This window comes from Myxine glutinosa, chromosome 9, assembly GCF_964187855.1.
Source record: "Myxine glutinosa chromosome 9, kmMyxGlut1.1, whole genome shotgun sequence".
Lineage (NCBI taxonomy): Eukaryota > Metazoa > Chordata > Myxini > Myxiniformes > Myxinidae > Myxine > Myxine glutinosa.
The window spans coordinates 126,108,103-126,120,900 of record NC_136269.1 but is presented as its reverse complement, the minus strand read 5'-3'; the positions used below and the strand labels follow the sequence as shown (position 1 = coordinate 126,120,900).

The window sequence follows — 12,798 nt, the reverse complement described above, 5'->3', positions numbered from 1 at the left end:
AAGACAGCACAGGGGGACCGCGAGGGAAAGACAGCACAGAGGGACCACGAGGGAAAGACAGCACAGAAGGACCTCGAGGGAAAGACAGCACAGAGGGACCACGAGGGAAAGACAGCACAGTGGGACCGCGAGGGAAAGACAGCACAGAGGGACCGCGAGGGAAAGACAGCACAGAGGGACCACGAGGGAAAGACAGCACAGAGGTCCAATTTTGCTGCTATAACAGCCTCCACTCTTCTGGGAAGGATTTCCACTAGATGTTGGAACATTGCTGAAAGAATTTTCTTCCATTCAGCCACAAGAGCATTAGTGAGGTTGGGCACTGATGTTGGGCGATTAGGCCTGGCTAGCAGTCGACGTTCCAATTCATCCCAAAGGTGTTCGATGGGGTTGAGGTCAGGGCTCTGTGCAGGCCATTCAGGTTCTTCCACACCGATCTCGACAAACCATTTCTGTATTGACCTCGCTTTGTGCACGGGGGCATTGTCATGCTGAAATAAGAAAGGACCTTCCCCAAACTGTTGCCACAAAGGTGGAAGCACACAATCATCTAGAATGTCATTGTATTCTGTAGCGTTAAGATTTCCCTTCACTGGAGCTAAGGGGCTGAGCCCGAACCATGAAAAACAGCCCCAGACCTATATTCCTCCTCCACAAAACTTTGCAGTTTGGTGGAGGCAAAGTTTGCAAACTAGCCTGGTGTTGGCTTAGCGGTTAGGGTGCTGGCTTGGGATCCGAGGATCCTGAGTTCGAATCCCGGTCGATCACTGAATTAACGCCAGAGGGGTTGACTCAGCCTGTCTCATCCTTCCGAGGTCGGCAAATTGAGTACCAGTTCACTGGTAATTCCCTGTGTGTTTTAAGCGGTGACTAACAGGGTTGGCGGCAGGAAGGGCATCCGGACCATAAAACATTGCTTCAAAAAGGGGACTATGGTGCCCAAAAAAGGGCAAACCCTGCTCTGCAGGAAAAAATGGCCTCTAAAGGTGGTTCTTCTTTTCTTCTTCACCAAACTTTGCAGTTTGCACTATGCATTCGGGCAGGAAGCGTTCTCCTGGCATCCGCCAAACCGAGATTCGTCCGTTGGACTGCCAGATCGTGAAGCGTGATTCATCACTCCAGAGTGATTTCATCACTCCAGTTTCCACTGCTCGAGAGTCCAATGGCGACAAGCTCTACACCACTCCAGCCGACGCTTGGCTTTGCACATGTTGATCTTAGGCTTGTGTGCGGCTGCTCAGCCATGGAAACCCATTTAATGAAGCTCCCGACGAACAGTTGTTGTGCTGACGTTGCTTCCAGAGGCAGTTTGGAACTCGGTAGTGAGTGTTGCAACCGGGGACAGACAATTTTTACATGCTACGTGCTTCAGCACTCGGCGGTCCAGTTCTGTGAGCTTGCATGACCTACCCCTGAGCTGTTGTTGCTCCTAGATGTTTCCACTTCACAATAACAACACTTACAGTTGACCGGGGCATCTCTAGCAAGGCATAAATTTGACTAACCGACTTGTTGGAAAGGTGGCATCCTATGACGGTGCCACATTGAAAATCACTGAGCTCTTCAGTACGGCCCATTATACTGCTAATGTTTGTCTACGGAGATTGCATGTCTGTGTGCTTGATTAGATATATCTGTCAGCAATGTGTGTGGCTGAAACAGCCGAATCCACAAATTAGAAGGTGTGTCCGCATACTTTTGTTTGTGTCATGTATGTTTTGTCATTACATAATGGCGGTTGGAAATATTCATTGCTCAGAAAAGAGGAGAACAGTCGAGCAATAATTTTTACGAAGCTCTACTCTACTCTACCCTTTCCTGGTTGGTTCAGGATCGGTAAAGCACAGTTTTGTACAAATTGTTCGTTGACTTTTTACTGCTTTTGTGAAGAAAAAAAATTCGGAATCATCCGTCAGCTGAATTGTGATGATTCAAATTCGCGAATGTGCCCCATCACGACCATCACTGTGAAAATTTTAGCCATCATGTATTTAATATGTAAATATATATCCTTCAACTTTGTTGTGATTTGTCTCAAAATAAATACATGTGCACACAATTTGATTCAAAAAAAAACTGTGCGATGATGCACTTACCCGCTTCAAATCTTCGGAAATCAAGGGAAGAATTGAGGAGATAAAGAAAAAAAAACAGGTTAATTAACATCAGGAACTCAACAATCTTCATTACCATTTAAGAGTAACACTTTCACTTCTACTCTTATACCCTATGTGATGTTCCTGTTAGAGGTTGTTGACTCGAGTATGTGGTATGCTAACAACACACACACACACAAATATATATATATATATATATATATATATATAAATATATATATATATATATATATATATATATATATATATATATATATATATATATATATATATATATATATATATATATACCAGCTTGGCTCGGCTCGCTGCACTCGCCTCACCAAGCGTCGTTACTGAGGAACGGGCTTATTTTAGCTGAGGATAATGACTGTACCTGAGTTGCTGTGTTGTCATCATTTACACCAATCATAATACAAACAATTATTTTGCACAAATGTATTTGTTGTGTTTGTGATATTACATTTTTATAGGCAATTTAGGTTGAATGTTTTTTTTTTCAAGAAAGAACCCCTCAGCACATACATAGGGGAGGGGTAGGTGCAGACTGGAAGTTTGGGACGATTACACCTCACCACCACGTAATTCAAAACACCTCACCACCACGTAATTCAAAACACCTCACCACCACGTAATTCAAAACACCTCACCACCACGTAATTCAAAACACCTCACCACCAAGAAATTAAAAACACCTCACAGCCATAAAACACGTAATAAAAACACCACACAGCCACAAAATTAAAAACACCTCACCACCACGTCATTTAAAAACACCTCACCACCACATAATTCAAAATACCTCACCACCACCTGATTCAAAACCACCACAACATTATTAAAAGCACTTCACAACCCCGGAAACAAAAGTTTGAGGGAGTCGTTAAGTGACAACACAGACACTGCCCAGATGTGTAGATATATAGATAAATGACTGTACCCGAGTTGTCGTTTTGTCATGGTTTAAACCAATCATAATTCAAACAATTATTTTGTACAAATGTATTTGTAATATACGTGATATCACATTTTATAAACAATTGAAGTTGAAAAAAAAAATTCCCCCCAAAAAATTCCAAAAATAAAATTAGAAATTTTTTCCAAAAAAATACCCTTTGGACATACCGACGGGAGAGATATGTGCATACCAGAAGTTTGGTACGATTTCACATAAGTTTGAGAAAGTAGTTCAGTGACAACACAAGACAGACACTGCACAGATATATATATATATATATACACAAAGAATTAAGTTAAGCACCCCTACACAACGAATTAAGGTAAGCACCCCCTAATATATATTCTTTGTGTATATGTATACATTGGCATATATTCTAAGGTATGTGAGATCAAATAATGATTGGTATGACATTAGCAATTATCCATTGATGAAATTGAGTGATCAAAGTGAAAAAAAGTGATTGGTTGAGTCAGTGATCCGATCACGTGGGTCCTACACACGTTATTGACGCAAAGATCGCTAGAGGTCTTCTCAGAACAATGACTGTACGTTAGAAAACATAAACGTCATCCACACTGTCCGTGATGGACCTATAGCTCCATACTTAAATTGAGGTGAAAATATGCCTAAAATTCCCAAAAAATTTCACCTTAAATTATTCAGAATAAAATATTGAAAACGGCATGATTGTTATGTTTTTATGTGACCATAATATCACTTCTCCAGAAAATATAGCAATATCATGGGTATATTACACTGTTTTGACGACAACAAACTTGTAATGTGCGAGGTTGTAAAAAAACGGGGGGGGTGCTTAACTTAATTCTTTGTGTATAGATATATATGCAGTATACACACAGCCTGGTGTTGGGCTAGCGGCTAGGGTGACAGCTTAGGATCCCAGGATCCTGGGTTCTGAATCCCGGTATATATAGATATATAGATATATATATAGATATATATATATATAGATATAGATATATATATACATAGACAACACAAGACAGACACTGCACAGATATATATATATAGATATATATGCAGTATACACACAGCCTGGTGTTGGGCTAGCGGCTAGGGTGCCAGCTTAGGATCCCAGGATCCTGGGTTCGAATCCCGGTCGATCGCTGAATTAACGTCAGGGGGTTGACTCAGCCTGTCATACCTTCCGAGGTCGGCTAATTGAGTACCAGTTCACTGGTAATTCCCTGCTTGTCGTACAAGGCGACAAAAAGGGTTGGCGGCAGGAAGAGCATCCGGCCGTAAAACATTGCTTCAAAAAGGGGACCGAAAAACAACAACAACCACGGTCCCCGAAAAAGGCCAACCCCCGCTTTGCGGGGAAAAATGGCCTCTAAATGTGTTTTTTTTATTTTTTATACACACACACACACACACACACACACACAGCACAGATATATAATTATATATATATGGATATATATGCAGTATACACACACACACATATATATATATATATATATATATATATATATATATATATATATATATATATATATACATACACACAGTATATACACACACACACACACACACACACACACATATATATATATATATACAGTATATACACACACACATATATATATATACAGTATATACACACACACACACATATATATATATATATATATATATATATATATATATATATATATATATATATATATATATATATATATATATATATATATATATATATTGTAACGGATTTGAGAATCCTGTAATTTTTGTAGATACCACCCTTTGTAAATGTCATGATCTGTGTAAATACCTCCATAATTGTAAAGGTCAAAGGTCGTCCCCCTTAGTTAATTCATCGCATACACCTAGCCAATCTTAGAACCTCCAAATAGTTATTCCCTTATTATGTGTTCCAGTTTAAGGCTCTGTTGCCCAGTAATTGACACTCCATTGCACCGAATCAAATAAGGATAGCTCCCCTTCAATAATTACATTTTCCAGCTAAACTCTCCCTCTCTGGGTAAAGCAGCTTGACAAGCGTGGGGTGCGCTCCCTCTCAACTGGCCTGGGTTTGGAAGCGGCGTTCGCTGCTATGGTGAATATGTGCTCCGTGCTCTGTTTGGACAGGAAGGGCGGGGTCGCCGAAAAGAGACAAGCCCAGGGCACGCCACGAGGGGTGGGGCTGTTCAGCTCCATGCCCAAATAAGGATACAAGCCTAGGGTGAGCCACGAGGGGCGGGGCTGTTCAGCCCCATGCCCAAATAAGGATACAAGCCCGTGGCTCGCCACGAGGGGCGTGCTGTTCGGCTCCATGCCCAAATAAGGATACAAGACCATGGCGTTGCCATATAAGGCGACAAATCAGAGCACGGGGGGGGGGGGGCGGTACCCAAAACGGCCGAGGGCGTGTCACACCCCTGCTTGAGAGAAACCAGAGGAGATAACAGAAGATACGAGAGAGAACGTGCTGCTGAACTGGTACGAGGAAAGGACATACGAGAAGAGAATGTGCTGCTGAACGGGTACGAGAGCTGGGTGCGTGTTGAAGGAGCTGGGTTCGAGGCTGGAGAGGAGAATCCCAGCACTACCGTCAGAGAGAGAGAGAGAGTCGTGGGTCGGGACACAACCTCGCTGGAGGAACGAACCTCCTGCCATCCCTATCATCATTCCACGTGTAAGTCTGATTGTCGTCCGTCCTTTATGTTGTCTGGGCTATAAGTAAGACTGTATAGATAAGCTAGAAATTGCTCTGTGTCCTTCTGATCCTTCCCTTTTCCTGTATATTACTTTGATTGCTTTTCTTCCTTTAGTCTTGTGTAAATAGTAATAAATCCTGTTATTTCCTACTTTTGCCTTCTTCTTCTTCTTCCTCGTACGATCGTCCTTGTCCCTTCCATCATTGAGCACCTGTGGCACGATTCGGCCAACGTTCAGGATCGGGTTAGTCTTGCTAATGGCTCGAACGTCGTGTTGCTAAAACCGCTCGGCAACCAGAACATCAAAAACCGGGGTTCGAGCGGTACTTGTCCCCCTGTTCTGCGGAGGGACGGATAAAGGTATTCGGGGTAAACCCTGGACCCATAACCCTGATCCGTTCCATCCCGCGGGAGAGCGTTACAAGTACCAGGAGCGGAGACGGTCAGCTTAACAGGACAAGGGGCTAACCACCTCTTGCTAAAGGGGAGAGCCGTACTCCGTATCCGTAACAATTGGTGTCAGGAGCGAGATTCGGACCTGAAGTGCGCTTAGCGCACTCAAATCATGAGTGGTAAATTTTTTTTTTTTATAACATCCAAATTTAAAATCGTGCCATGGATAGTCAAGGCGATCGGTTGCTGGTGGGAGAGTTAGAAGAGGAGTTAGAAGCGGCTCAGGACCCCATGGAGGAGGTGGGAGTAATAATGGAGGAGGAAAGCAATGAGGATGTGGTAGCGGAGGCTTCAGGCACACGAGATGGCAGCGCCTCGCATGAGGGGGGAGGCGCACAAAATGGCGGCTCGCACGTGGTTGCGGCGGCCGCGCCCGCTGCACAAATAGGGGGAATTGATGTGCGGGACCTCATGGCGCAGATTAATGCAGCCATACTAATGGGGAATATAGGATTGGAAAACAGAATAGGGGAGCGATTAAAAAATCAAATCGGGGGGCTAGGAGCCAAATTTGAGGGGCTAGGAAGCAAATTGGAGCGAATCGGTAAAGTTGGGGACAGAATGGGTGACCGCATACAAAAATGTGGGGAGAGCATACGAAAATGTGGGGAGAGCGCACAAAAATGTGGGGAGACCATGGATCGCATGTTGGGCGAGGGGATCCCAAGGGTGCACGACGAGGTAAAGCAGGTCGAGAAGCGCTGGTTGACCGAGGCGGAGAAAAGCGTGGGTAAAATGACGGGTGTAGAAATCGCGACCCGGGGTTTGGGGCAGCCGGCGACCGCTGAGGTAGAGGGAATTTTATTAAAGCCAACGGTCGTCGAGGTGAACAAAGAAATTATGGGTATAGTTGAAATTGTAGAGACGACAGACGTAGAAGAGCAACAGTTGGAGGAAGGAATGGATAATGTGCAAAGTCCGTGCTCACACCTTGATGCCGTGCTTAATCCTTATAAAGATTTGCAGGTGTTGGTGCAGGGAGGGAGAAGAACCCCGAAGGTGAGACGGGCTGTATATGGTGCTAAGAGGTTTTTCGGCAGAGTGTTTGGCGCGAAGAGAATTGTCGCGCGCTTGGGATCGCGAAAGCACCCGAGCGTTCGTGGAAGGTCCTTTGTGTGCTGTGTTAAAGCGAATGGCACGCATGTGAGGAAAAAGTGTGCGTCAAAGAGTGAGCGTGTTATAAAGTGTACGGAGTGTGACACAGAGAGTGAGAGCGATACGGAGTGTACGTGCGAGGGTGAGAGTGACCCGGAGAGTGAGTTGGTGGAGGAGCGGGTGCGAGAATGCACACCTGGGATGAACGGTGAGAGTGTGCGAGAAAGCACACCTGAGTTGGTTGTGGCGTGGGTGTGGGAGAGCCCATTGAAGCGCGTGAGTGGGTGGATGCAAGAGTGCACCCCCATGAGTGGTACGGAGTACGTACCGAGGGAGAGTGCGCAAGACGGAGCGCGAGGTGTGTTAAGGAAGTGTGCGAACGGCGAGTGTGCGTGAGAGGTGTGGTGTGTAACAGGGAGTGCGGTGGTGGAATGGACGGAGTGTGTGGGATGCACTGGAGGTGCCGAGACGCCGGGTTTTGTGAGTGTGAAAAGGGTCGCGTATGCGAGTAAGGCATCGACGTTAAACGGGGCAGCGTTTAGGGCAACGATTAGCCGACGCGGGCACTCGGGGCACGGTGCGCTTTGTTGGATGCGAGGCCCGGCACGGGTCGGTGCTGCGTCGCTTCTCTTCGAAGCGTCGTTGGCGATTCGGGCCTGGCCCCGCCCCGCACGGTCGAGTCCGGGCCTTGCCGGGCAAGGCGACCGGTCCGGTTCAAGGGCGGGTAGGAGGAAGCGGAACGGTTCCCCTGGTGGCGGGGACGGGGTTCCGACCGGGCGAGATTGAGCCATCGGGCCGGAGGCCACAAGGATCCGTGCCGAGATGGTGCGTGGAATCTCGGCCCGACCAAACCGCCTCCCCTGAACCGAATGCCGGACGGATTCAACCTGCAGGCGACCAAACCACCCGCATTCATTGCTCGGCTTTGCGAAGCCGAGTTTTAATGATGTAACGACGCACCGAGGCTCAGATATAGTGGACTGTGATGATAATAGTGTTTTGATCCGAAATTTAGAATAGTGAATAGGACTGGCGGACGTGATTGGCAAAATTTGATGATTGGTAAATGATTGGTAGAATGATTGGCAGTGATGGCAAATTTTGATTGGTTGGAATTTGATGGCAAAATTGATAATGGGAGATGCCCGATGTGGTGGGATGACAACTCTGCCATCCCTCACACACATGGGGCACATGAGCTATAGTTTTATGGGGTTTGGCAGGGAAAACTAGCCCGGGAGGGCTAGGATAAAATGTATAGGGACCTAGAGATGACCATAGGTAACTGTAGATTTAAGTAGCAACATTGGACAGGTAGTCAGGGACATCGAGAGGTTAGAATGGATGATAATGACGAGGGAGCGCAATAATGTAAGGGGCGACGGGGAAGCCCGAGTTTTAGCAGGGCACCAGGTAGATCAGATGATGCCATGTGTTTGAGAATTGAAAGTGTATTCGGAAGTGTATTGTGAAAATTGTGAGGTGATTGTGAGTTGTATTGAGCGTGGAAGTGTATGGAGCAGTGTATGAGTGAGTAATAGTGATTGAGTGTTGTGTTGAGCAAATGGTCCTGGAGGAAGGAGGGTGCAGGAAGCACCAGGTGTGATGGCACAGGTGTGAAAATACAGGTGTATGGAGAATGGTTGTGTGGAATACATGGAGTATGGAATATATGGAATATATGGAGTATGGAATGGATGGTGTGGAGTGAGTATGGTGGAAACTGTGGAGTGGAGTGGATGGTGCGAAGGTGTGAATGGGGGAAAAGTGGACCCCTATCATGAATACCCGGGGAGGGTAGTTTAAGAGTTAGGTAGAGGGGGTAGGTAAATTGTGGTTGGATATTGGCATCTGTGGTGCGTGGTGGAAGAATGGTGTTTGGATGGGTGCATTAGTGTCGTGGAAATGGCTGGGCGTGTGGCCTGTTAGTGTGTGTAGTTAAATGGGCACTCCGCCACTGTTAGGATGTCGGCCAGGTGAGGCCGCAGGTGGGCTCTGGGAGCCGGTAGAGTTGTGGATGGGGCCCGAGGATCCGGAGGACGGACCCGGGTAGCCCAGTGCCAGAGAGGGCACCGAGTGGGGAGAGCGCCAGAGGGCCTCCGCAGGTAGATAGGTTAGGGTAAGGAGCAGGTAAGCTCGGAGGCAACTGCAGTGGTGGAGGTGTGCAGGTGGGTAGACCTGCTGGGAGAGCCACATGACCCAGTCCTGAAATTGTGCAAAGGCACAGGGAGTTGAACCGGGGGGAGTGAGACCCCACATTGATGAAGCACCACAGTTTGGTCAATGGGAATTTGGTTCTTAAAACCGCATAGAGTAAGATGGCCAATGGATTGGCAGGGAAAGACCCCGGGTAGTGTAAAGTGTGTTAAGGTCATTTAGGAAGTGGTTAGGATTGAAATCTCCTCGCACCATCTACATCCACTCACCTGAGGTGACAGAACTCCACACCATGCCATGTTTTTATTATTTTTGTGCAAATGTTTTGGATTGTGAGACGCATCATGACGTGGGTGTGACATTGTGCTGATGTTCCATCTCTCCCTCCTTATGAGGATTGATGATGAATTGGGGATGGCAAATTTTGGATTAATGGGATTGTGACGAATTTGGTATAGGGGAGATATGGGGAAGACGTGACGGTAGTGACGGATTTGTAAATTGTCGTGCAATGTGTAGATTTTGTAAATACGGGGGTAAGGGGCGAGGGTAGAACAGGTGACGGGTGGGGTGACATACGATAGGGACGAGCTTTTCTCCGCTCAGTCTCCAGGCGCACCTCACCTTGCATTGCCTTCATTTATGTGTACCCTTGTGACCTTACCCCTCGCTCACCTGTCTTCTCTGTCTTCCTTCCCCGACCCGAGGATCGTGCTCTCTGGGCATTGAGGGGGAGCATGCGGGGGGGCCGTGTCTGTGAGCCCGAAACTCTCACAACCACAGCTGCCTGCATCCACGCACCACTTATGGACCACAGTCTGTGGCCAAGCACCACTTATGGACCCCACGGGTTGGGGCATGGCCCCTCTGCTGGGAACGGCCACGATGGCCCAAGAAGATCACAAAGAATTGAAAGACAACATCAGGAAGAACAACGGCCAGCAGAGGGAGCCGAAGAACAAGACCACCAGTGTTGTTTTTAATTGAACTGTGATGACTGTGCACTGATTGGTGCTTTATGGTGCTTTTATGTTTTGGTGCTCTTTATTGGTGCTGGTGCGTCGATGCAGTGCATGCTGTCTCCTCCCCTCCCACAGGAATTTCTTTTGGTTTCCCTAAAAGAAAAATCACAGGTCCTGGGTTGCGTTTTGTAAATAATAATAATAATAATGCATTTATTTTATATAGCGCTTTTCAGGGAGCCCAAAGACGCTTGTCCAATTAACGTCACTTGTAAATAATGCTCCCCACCATTCATGTTTAGTTTGAAAATAATTCCGCAATTCGGTTATCCTGTGGGCTCGAATCTGTTAGGTAGGGTGCAATGCAGCAGAGGGACATACTTATTTGTGTTTTAAAATTGTCGCACTCAGGGTCAGGTTAATTGTAGAGGGAATTACACCTACGTGCCACACTAAGCTAAATTTTTATAGGCCCGGGACGTGCCTGAAGGAAGGAGGGTGCAGTGTAACGGATTGGAGAATCTTGTAATTTTTGTAGATACCACCCTTTGTAAATGTCATGATCTATGTAAATACCTCCATAATTGTAAAGTTCAAAGGTCGTCCCCCTTAGTTAATTCATCGCATACACCTAGCCAATCTTAGAACCTCTAAATAGTTATTCCCTTATTATGTGTTCCAGTTTAAGGCTCTGTTGCCCAGTAATTGACACTCCATTGCACCGAATCAAATAAGGATAGCTCCCCTTCAATAATTACATTTCCCAGTCAAACTCTCCCTCTCTGGGTAGAGCAGCTTGACAAGCGTGGGGTGCGCGCCCTCTCAACTGGCCTGGGTTTGGAAGTGGCGTTCGCTGCTATGGTGAATATGTGCTCCGTGCTCTGTTTGGACAGGAAGGGCGGGGTCGCCGAAAAGAGACAAGCCCAGGGCGCGCCACGAGGGGCGGGGCTGTTCAGCCCCATGCCAAAATAAGGATACAAGCCCGTGGCTCGCCACGAGGGGCGCGCTGTTCGGCTCCATGCACAAATAAGGATACAAGACCATGGCATTGCCATATAAGGCCACAAATCAGAGCATGGGGGGGGGGGTGGGCGGCGGTACCCAAAACGGCCGAGAGCGTGTCACACCCCCGCTTGAGAGAAACCAGAGGAGATACCAGAGGATACGAGAGAGAAAGTGCTGCTGAACTGGTACGAGGAGAGGTCATGAGAGAGAACGTGCTGCTGAACTGGTACGAGGAAAGGACATACGAGAAGAGAACGTGCTGCTGAACTGGTACGAGAAAAGGACATACGAGAAGAGAACGTGCTGCTGAACGGGTACGAGAGCTGGGTGCGTGTTGAAGGAGCTGGGTTCGAGGCTGGAGAGGAGAATCCCAGCACTACCGACAGAGAGAGAGAGAGAGAGAGAGAGTCGTGGGTCGGGACACAACCTCGCTGGAGGAACGAACCTCCTGCCATCCCTATCATCATTCCCCATGTAAGTCTGATTGTCGTCCGTCCTTTATGTTGTCTGGGGTATAAGTAAGACTGTATAGATAAGCTAGAAATTGCTCTGTGTCCTTCTGATCCTTCCATTTCCCTGTAAATTGCATTTCATTTCTTTTCTGCTTTGGTGGTGTGTAAATAATTAATAAATCCTGTTCTTCCTACCTTGCCTTCTTTCCTTCACAACCGTTCGTCCTTGTCTTTTCCATCATTGAATACCTGTGGCACGATTTGGCCAACGCATAAGGATCGGGTTTAGTACTTGTTAACGGTTCGAGCCGCGGGCTGCCATCCGCTCGGCAAAATAACATCTTGTCCTCGGTCTCGAACGAGGTTGCTCACGTGCCTCTCCGGAGGGAGCTGGGCAGCTTCAGGACTCACGTCGGTCAGTCACAGACAAGGGGATTAATTCCCCCTTGGTAAGGGGAAAAAGGGCCGACGGTGAGATCTGCAACAATATATATATATATATACATATATATATATATTGTTGCGGATATGAGGACTGTATTTTTTTTTGATTGTGTGCTTTATTATTATTATTATTGTTATTCTGCGCCTCCTGCCTCCGGAGCTGTGTAAAGGTCAAAGGGCGTCCCATAATTAGTCCACAAGCATACACATCAGCCAAATAATAGAATACCCCTGTTGATAGTTATCTCTTATTCTGTGTTTTAGGGTAAGGCTGTGTCTCCCATTAATTGAAGTACTCCATTGCACCAGTGAAAGAGAATAGATCCCCTTTCCTTCCCATCCCCAAAATCTCCCTTTCCTTCCCATCCCCAAAACCTCCATTTCCATATTACATCCCCTCTCGTCATTGCTGAGCCCTCGATTCCCAATCACCTCCCCTCCAATAACCGCCATTGACCATGTGCTTGAGTC

The 12,798-nt window shown here is 46.8% G+C and overlaps 1 protein-coding gene across 1 annotated transcript in view; it reads right to left on the bottom strand.

Annotated features, from left to right (window-relative positions):
• The window catches only part of LOC137434963 (uncharacterized), a 32,076-nt gene extending 29,858 nt beyond the window's left edge, over positions 1–2,218 (bottom strand). Inside the window, exon 1 of the mRNA XM_068128230.2 lies at positions 2,097–2,218. The gene's annotated coding sequence lies outside the window, so the exon portion shown is untranslated. The remainder of the gene's footprint in view (positions 1–2,096) is intronic.
• Between the last annotated feature and the right edge of the window lie 10,580 nt (positions 2,219–12,798).